Genomic DNA, 9727 nt, shown 5'->3' with positions numbered 1-9727 from the left:
CCATTACTGCAAACGCTTTGAATGTTCATGATGGGATGTTACTGATCCTGCCACTGTCCAAGGTTAGGAGGACAGAAGATGAAAGACAGGGCTTAGTACTTTCTCAGTGTGTGCTTTTTAAAGGTACCAGGAACAAGAAAATAAAAAATCTGAAGGCCTTTGCCTTTCTGTGCCTGAGGCAGCTTTTGGTGAGTGCCTTGGGGAAACAGTGGCAAAGCCAAGAGGGGAGAAAAATAAGACCTTTCTGGAGCCATTGCCACATGTCAGCATTGTAGGTCTTCCAGCTAATGTGTGTAGCTAGGGACTCCTGTCAGTACAACATGTGCTTCATCAGCATCGTAACACCTAGGGGTTCCTAGGATTTTCAAGACACACAGATATTATCTTTACATTCCTACTTGGAGATAATTTTTACTGGTTTTAGCTTGGACAAGCATGCAGTCAATCTGAAGCCTCTGACAAACTGTTTCATAATTGGAAGTTGAGAAAACTGAAACCAGGGAAGAAAAGCCTACACTGCAACATTTCATAAGCAGCTGAAGGAATGAAGCCTGGCCTACAGATCAGTGTCCCTGAAGATTTCCTCATACTTGGGCTATTTAAAAGTGACCTCCCTTTTACAGATTTTCTGGTGTTTTAACTTAATCTTTGAGGCTTTCTCTTGGCTGGAACACTTGCAATTACTATCTTCTTCCCCTAGGTAGCCAGTTACCTCTTTTCATGCAACTGGAAGGAATTCTGATTATCTGAGATTTCTATTCTTTTGTTACATTTGTTTGAAATCTACCAGCACATTCAGTATTTACTAGGAGAATGACATATCACATCATTACTTTAATGTTTATTCTTTGCCTAATTTCCTGTGGGAATATGATGCAAGTATTCTTCATCCTAAGAAATCTGCAGAAACCATATTTGTTGGTATGAATACAGTATCCTCTGGGCTAATTCATCCACTCTACATTTAATAAACTTTGAAAGAGGTGAAGAAAGCAACACTTTCAGTGAGAGCAGGGGTCAGTTTCAAGTGTGCATCTATATATACACCAAATCTCCTTTCAGCTTTTAACTTTATCTGCTAGGTCTAAGAGGAACATTGAAGATGGGAGAGAGGAAGGGAAGATGGACCTATCAAAGGCACAAAACAAGATTGCCTGGGTGACCCTGGGTGTAATTATCAAGGCTTTAACTAGTCAGGGTTTTCATTGTTGCTGTTGCTTCTGTTGGAAAGTTCCTCATCATTTCCTGTCTTTCTGGTTCTTCATAATGACATAGTGTTCTTGTCAGATTCCTAGAATTTGAGCCAGTAGTACTGCTTTATTAGTTAGACTGGAAGAAAAACTGAAACAGTAATTTACAATCTCTTTTTTTTTTTTCTCCCTGTAGGAGTTCTCAATTGCTGTCAAGACACTTGCCAGGAGAGGGAATGCAGACTGCACTCTGTTCTGGCTGGGCTGCCATGCATTGCTGTCTCCTTTTCTGCTAATGCAGCTTCACTGCTTCTGGGTTATAAGCTAAGCTCGTGGGCTGTGCCAGGCAGCTCTCCCAGCTCATCTGGACTAGCTCAGGATCTCTGCATCATGGTGCCTTGTGTGGAGGAGTCATACTGTGATGCAGTGAGTAAAGCCCACACCGCTGAGATGCTGTGAAGGCATAATATAGGTGCAGGGCAAAACAATTCTGTTCTTGTGTTCTGTTCAAAGCTGGTGTACCACTTGTTGTAGCCTGACATTGCTGCCTGCTTTCCCAGTGTAAGCCTGGAGGAGCTCTGTCTATCTGGTATCCAGCGCTGTTGTCAGGGCTAAGCTGAAATTCCACGAATAGCGTGAGCTGGCACAAGCTGATGGTGCTGCTGAGGGAGATGGCTCTGCTGCCCTCTCCTCCCTCCTTCCCCCGCCTGTGTGCAAATATTTCTGCAGCTGTGCAGAAAATGTCTGCACGGGTAAGCTGAGCAGGCCTTGGGTAGAGACCCAGGCATGAGCCTGCTCTCTATGGATACTGCCTGTTGTGGTGGATCCATGGCACAGCTCTGGGCCGGTCAGCACCCTTCCTGCAGTGCTCTGGGTGACAGAGGCCAGTGACTGTTTCCAGCTGGCAGTTTGGATCAGCCCTGTTGGTGGCAAGGGAGTTCAGCTGTATGGATACAGGCTGTTCTTTGCAATAAGTAGATGTGAAAAGTAACTATAGTATCATATCACTGTTCTTTAAATTCTGATAAGCTGACCATGTCTACTTGCTTATTCTTGGATGCACATAAGTGGGTTTTTCATATTTCTGCCTCTCTCTCTTTGCTGGACTAAAAACTAAATAAGTAACAGAAATATGAAAGCATTTGAAAACCTGTGTCATGAAATGTTATACCTGGTTTTTGTGTTCTATTCAAGCATCTTTGTATATGGTGGAAAGACCACCTGAAATTGGAAGAATGCAGACACTGAACAATAACTATGATATCACTTGAGTTTGAGACCTCATGTCTTATTAGAAGGTGCAGACTTTACTCACTTACAGCCAAAGCCAGGACCTGAGCTAATCTTGATAAAGCTGAAAAGCAAACACTTCCATGATGGAAACCATACCAGATTTTGCATCTCCAAGAATCCACTTATTTCTAAGTAAGCCTTCCTCCAGCATGTCAGAGCAGAGGCTCTCTGAAAGAAAAGAGCAGAATGCTTTCATTGCATGCAGAGATCAAACTTTTATACATGCTATGTAGTACTTTCCTTTGAAAGTGCTCTGCTTAACCTCTGTTCCAGAGTAGGTTCTAGTCAGCAGCACTGATTTCTTAATACACATGAATGGTCAGGCTTCCTATTGCTTTTGAGCTCCCAAATACAATGCTCTCCTTTCCCCTCAGAACTGCAAAGTTCACCTCTTTCTATATAATTATTGCCTTTTACCTAGTCATTACTTTATTCTTGCTAGATGGAAGTATGGGCATGGAGCTCTTAACCTCTCCATTAGCACTGCATTCAAGTTAAAAGTGGATTTGGCTTCGTAAGATAAAATCACGGAGAATTTTATTTTATGCTAAGATAATTTTGAACTGCTTTGTTTCAGGATTTGCTCTTGACATGTAGGCTTCCTGTTAGCCTAGCAAAGGTCTTACAGCATGTCTTGTTTTTTTCATTCTTCTTTTCACAAACTAAAATAGCCTAGTGGTGCCCAGACTATCAGCATTACCTTTGTTCCTTCTTTATACTTGTATTTTACACAATAATCTCCAGGAAACAATCCTATTCCTGGAAATTCATCGCATTCCATGCAGTTGTGTGGCCTCACTGATGGTGTTCTTCAGCTGCTTCAAGTGATTCAGTGGAACTTCCATTTGTGTTTGGGATTCCTGGAAGGTTTGTCATATACAATGCTCTAAAAATGCAATACAGCAGATGAAGCTAGGCATATAAAAATGCACAGTTCTGTCTCTTAAATTATTATTAGCCAGTCTAAAGGGGAAGTTTTCTGCTGCATCATTTGAGTCTTAAATGTCTCAAGTGTAAGCAAGAGTCTTTAGCCTCTTGCTGAACAAAGAGTCAATGTACCACATACAGTTCAACCAACAGCTAGACCAAACAGCTTGTTTCATCCCCTTAGGTTTTGCTATAATAAACAATCCTACCTCTAATCTCAGCTGCATGCAGGCATGTTTTAGTATGTAAGCATATGTGTATGTATATGGAAATATACACAGCCTGAATTCTAAATACTTTAGCCTGATAGTTGTTCATATTGATAGAAAGTTCTGGCAGTGCAGCCTGGAATGCTTGGACAACTCTGCAAATTACATTCACCAGTTGTGAGAAGGGAAGATTAGAGCACTTGGACTATCATCCTATACCTGTGTGAATGGCTCAGAGCCAGAGCTTGGAGGATACAAAAGCATTTCTAGAAGACAGACCTTTAAACGTGGAACACTGACCTAGCTGAATTTGATGTAGTCCCAGTGGAGAGCCAACCAGTGACAACCTAGGAAAGGGGAAAGTAAAAATGAAAATATCAGGTGTGTGCTATTTGTATGATGCCTGAATAGTTGGACTGGCAATTAGTGCAGGCCACAGATCGCTGTTATTTATGCCCCCTCATCACAGAAGACTGTTCCCAGCAGTCTTCCTAAACACTGCAGTGAGATATGTGGTCTTTTGGGCTGTTCCCTCACTGAAGAGGTGTGAAGTAGCCAGCCAGAGCTGAAATTGTAAACTATCCCTAAGGTTTTTTTGGTGAGATGTTTTTCCAATAGTTGGATTCAAATTGATTTCCTAGTGAAGTGCAAGGTGCAAATACATGACTGAAAAACAACAGAGGAAGTGCAAGGTGCAAATACATGACTGAAAAACAACAGAGGAAAAAAACTCTTTTACCTGTGTGTACTGAAATGGGGGCAAGTCTGAACACAGCAGACATAATTGCCGTGGGGTCAGATACATTCCACATGAAGCGACGAATGAGCACAGTGCAGGATGTGTGCCGACTTCCGCTGTCGGAAGCAGAGCTGGCCTGGATCTGCGTCACGTATAAGCAGCAAAACATGCACCCATTCACCCTCTGCGTGGGCCTGGTGTAATGACACATGGAAATACTGAGAGCTGTCTCCTGCCATTACCCCACTGATCTAAAGGACTCCACCGGTACCACACTAGAACGATGGTGTGATGTTCATGCCATCCCACCTGCACTGATGGCAGCAGCACGGCCTGGGAGCTGTGCCTGCACACCGGGCAGGAAAGCTTACACCTGGACATGCTTTTACTGCTGACTAGTTCAGTGAGGCTTAGCACTAAAAATCCAAAAATATTATTATTTTTATCTGACTAACTCTTCTGCGTTGAGAGTCCCACAACTCTTAAAGCTACTGAGCTCATAGAGAAGCCACCAAACAATACTTCACATTTTGCTCCTTATCAGCTATGTCTGTATCAGATCATCCCCTTTGCAGGTACATTATGGACTAGCTCATCCCCATCCCCCTGAGGCTTCCTCTCTCCTGCCAAGCAGCACATTTCAGAGAACCATTTAGATGTGTGGGTTTTTTTCAGTGTTGATCTGTTCCAGCAATTAGCACAAAACATTGTTTAAGTTTAGGCAGCCAAGACTGCTGCTGTATTTTAGTGCTTTCTAATTTTGAGAATCTATTCTAATCCTGACCCTCTCCCAGCTAACAAGCATGCCATATGTCTAATTACTCAGGTTCCCATGCAAAATAGGAAATTAAAATTTCCAGATGATTAACAAACATTTCTTTTTGTTTATTTTGAGATGACTGTTTTAAAATACCACAAAAAAACATAGGGACCGCTTTCTCAAACACTTACTTTATCATTCAGCTGTGTAAAAGGGTATTTCCATTAAGAATGTGCTGTTTGTACTTTTTAGAATATGATTTACAGACACAGGTTTGCTAGCAGTAAAAGATCTGCAACTAACTGGTTAAAGACAGTGGACAAAAAGGTGGGTAATTCAACAGTGGAATTTCATGGGGGGGTGGGGGACTAGGGAAAAACATTCCAAGCTGAGGTCTAATGACAGTGAAAGACTTGAATCCTCTTTGAAACAAGCCCAAAGCATGATGCAAAGAGGACCACCAGTGGCAGTCTGTTATCTCTTAGCAGGATGTCAGCCAGGGGAGCATGCCAGGTAACCAGTGACTCAGTCCAGCACAGCATTGGATCCAGGATACTGGTCGGGATAGGTCACTGTTCTGGCAAGTATAGACTTCCCTAAAAGTAGAGCTTCTTTGTATTCTATGCATGAATTTGGTTGTGGGCAGACTAACTTGGCGAGGAGCAGAGAGCTGTTGAGAAAACCAAGCGTGATAGAAAACCGAACACTTGAATTAAGCCATCTCTCTGTGAGTGCTTGAATGAGGCTAAGAGATGGTGCCTCTGTAGAAGAAAGCCTAATTGTATGTCAGACCAGCTACAGCATTTCAGTAGAGAACATCAGAGGGGGAAGGCTGGGAGGCAGGACTGGGGCAACCTCAGCTACCATGTGAGGACAGCAAACCTGCTGATTGACTCCTGTCCTAATATCCTGCCCAGAATTGTTTGTCCTTGCTACCACTTGTTTATTCAATCACACCCATGACTGTGCATTGGTAGTAATAAAAGCCTCTGTTGTACTGAAAGTAGCATTTAGTAATTGTAAAGTATTTGCTCTGAGCTCGAGCTGCTGCGCTCCGTCCCTCCTGCCTCACATGAGCTACCCCCACTCATTGCATCACATCTAAAATTAGATAAGATGCCGTATCCCATGAAGCACACGGCTCAGTGGCTCAGAGCTGCCAGAGCCACACCAAGCACAGCTGCGCAGCTTCTCAGTTAGGAAGATGTTTTCAGACAGGTCACTGAAGAAAACCTGATGATGATCAGAAGTGTAACAGAGGTAAAGCATCCTTCAAATCCAGGAGCTCCAGTTCAGCCAAAGGTCAGAAAAATGGGAGCTAGTCCTATTTCTTTTGTTATGTCTTTAGCTCTCTGTTTTCTCATCAGTATGTGGAGACAGCTGTCAGTATCTTCTCTAGAGAGAACTAGCTGGCCCAAGTTCTCCCCTGATGTAATTGCACTGCTTTCATTGTAATCATACCAGAATGTGGCTCCTCTTTATTGGGAACAAGAAAGGAGCTCATGAGATTAAACAACCTTTCAGTGTTTTCCTTCTGATTAAAGCAACTTTTAGTATTTAGAAAATGCTGCAGGCTTAAGAAATGACTATTCTTCACCCTGCTCTGAAGCTTTGCTTCTCCTTCCCAGAGTCAGCCCATAGCATCCATGCAATTTATTTCAAAAGTCTGTATTTCCAGCGTACTGCTATTATTTAAACATCTGGTGCAATTAAAATTTATATTTCAAAAACTAATCTAGGGGGAGAAGGGTTAAAACATAAAGCTAGAGAAAAGCAAACTACGGAAAGTGATACATTCTGACAGAAACTTCAAGCAGATAGGAAGCACTAGAGCTGTCAAATCATTCATTTTGGATTTGAGCTGAAGCAAATCACAGAAGCAGTTTTTCAGTGCTTCATCTGAAAGCAATTTAGCTTTTCTGTGTTAGCAGATTATGCTGTTTTCAACAGTTGTTGGAGAGATGACTGATGAAAAGCATTTTCACTGTGGGTGTGTTTCCAAGTATAGACAGAGCTCTGGCACTCAAACCCTGCATTTGTTGCCCTGATCTCTCCTGAAGCTGAGGGTAAGTGGTCTGCCAAGCTCTGTGCAGACCATCCCCTCAGACCCAGCTTCAATGCCACTCTTAGGACCCCAGACCTCAGAGTATGGAATGGTTTTGAGTTTTTTCAGGGTGCATCCTCAAATTACGAAGGGATTAGAGACAAAAAAAATAAAGAAACAAAACTGAGCAGGAGTCAGTAGCAGGTGGGGGCTGTATTCTGGCAGGTGCTATGTTGGTGCTGAGTAAGGACTTCAGGATTAGGCATCTTGAACCTGGGTCACACTTGAGATTCAGCCCATGGCTACAGGAACAGAGGATAACTGCAACATAAGCACTGGCAGTGTGATCTGTTCCTGTGTCCAACTCAGTTTGGAGGCTGGTCTGTGATACTTTTAACTCAGGTGTAAATCAAACCCTGCTCTTGGTTCTGTTGTGGTGTAAGTACTGCAAGGTAACGCTCAGTAGCAGCAATAACACTTGTAGAATTTGTAAGTTATGAATGACTAAACAGGCCAATTGACACTAAAGCAGATATCTTAAGTTTGTAGTAATGACATTTCTCATGTGACCTATCCCACATTCTTCTGGAGTCAGTGAAAAAGAGGCAACAACAAAATCAAAGGATGTCAAAAACTTGCAGTCAAACAAGTGGTTGAATCCAGTTGCTGTTGTTTACCATTTTAGTAAAATAAACATCCCAAAATTACTTCAGATTTCACCTGCTTAGATGCTCCTTAGGAAAATAATGCAGAAATTCACAAATAAATTACAGTTTTCTGCAGAGAGCAGAATTTTTCCACTAGAGCAAAGGTGTTTACTATCAAACGTATTTTTGGGCCTTCTTCCACCAGAAGCTCACATACCAGAACTGCACTAAGCCTCCATCCCCAAACCCACCAGCTATAATTATCCATGGACCATATTTCCTACTGCAGTATCAGTGACCTTGCCTGTAATTATTCTTCACAGGGGAAGCTTAGCTCAGTCCTCCAACTCCTGCAGCAACTCTGAACAAAAATAACCCAAAAGTCCACAACAGGAAACGTTAACAATAGCAGGATTACTGGCCACCGTATCACCATAAAATAAACGAGAAACTGAGAGGGAGTTCAAGGAAAAGCAGCACCATGCTTAGGTAACGACTTATGAGAAAAGATTAAATGAGCTAAGCGATGACGAAAGGGTGAAAGGAACGACTGCCTCCAGATGACTGAAAGAAGAAACCATCCAGGACAGGGAGGGATTCTTTAAGCTGCAGCCAGGAGTTAAGAGTAATGGAAAGAAACCAATAAAATGAACACAGCAGTCATCATAACTATTTCTTTAGCTCAAAAAAAAAAAAAAAGAAACCCAGTGCTTTTATCCATGTGGAAACCTTGCTTATTTATCCTGGTTTATTCTTTAGGCATATCCCAAAAAGCATGAGGCTAACACTTAAAATTACATAATGGTGCCATATTACTGATATCTTTTAGGTTGGCAGCTCTGAAGGACTGTGAGGGAGCTATGCTGACAGCCCCTTCCAGCTCCTGTCAGACTCAGACCCTCACTTCTTCAGGTTTCTCAGAAAGCCTCGAGGCTTCAGCTGAGGAAAGCAGCTCTGCACAGCAAAGCACTTAAGCAAACGCTTTAGGAAAACGATGAGCTGAACTCCCACAGTTATAAATCACATGCACGATTCCCAAATGAGGAACCTGAGTCTGCCCTCAGCAGTCCCTGAAGCAAATGGGTCAGAAAGCACATGAAGTCAGAATTACCCACAGCTATCCCTGGCAGACCTTCGGTTCACATCCCAACCCAGTTAATATTTTTGCAGCAAAACAGCTGTGATGCCTCATGTTGTGTTTGTTTTCATTAACTCCTCCCCAGTGGGCTTATGTATTTGTATTTCCTTGTTTACATACTTGTACTGTCCCTAAGGGGATACACATGCTACCCCTAAGGTTAGGGGCAAGTTACTGGAGGGCAAGTACTCCCTCTGATGCAGAATTTGTCCTGTCTCTTCGTTCTGCCAGAGATGTAAATCTTTCTGGAAATGTTGGACAAAAGTCTCTTTAAACATGTGGTTTCTTTCAGCAGCAGTTTTCAGACTGTGCTTTTTGAATTGCTGGGCCAGAAGTTTGTGTTTCCAATTGTCACTCTCTGAGACACTTTTCCATTGTTAATGCAATCCCGGGCGCTTTACAGCCTGGTGTCTTTATAGTCGTTCCACGGCCCTGTGTGTTGAGGTCGAGATCTTTCCATCACAATTTCTGCTGTCACCGTCCCGACGCGGCTCCCTCCCCGCGCCCGGCGCTGCTTCCCGCGGCACCACCCCCGGCCCAGCCTGTCCGTGCCAATGCTCCTCCGCCCGGGGATGCCGCGGGCGCTCCCCGAGGCCGCGGCTCCCGGGCAGCGTTAGCGGCGCCCCCGGGGGATCGGGCGCGGGCGAAGTGCGACCGTCCCGCCCGCGGGGGCTGCGCTGCCCGGCCCGGCCCGGCCGGCGCCCCCCGGCACCGCCGCGTGCGTCAGACCGGAGACGTGGCCCCGCGGCGGCGGGGGCGGAGCGGCGGCGGGCGGAGCGC

This window comes from Pseudopipra pipra, chromosome 9, assembly GCF_036250125.1.
Source record: "Pseudopipra pipra isolate bDixPip1 chromosome 9, bDixPip1.hap1, whole genome shotgun sequence".
Classification (NCBI taxonomy): domain Eukaryota; kingdom Metazoa; phylum Chordata; class Aves; order Passeriformes; family Pipridae; genus Pseudopipra; species Pseudopipra pipra.
Note: the sequence above shows the minus strand (reverse complement) of the source record.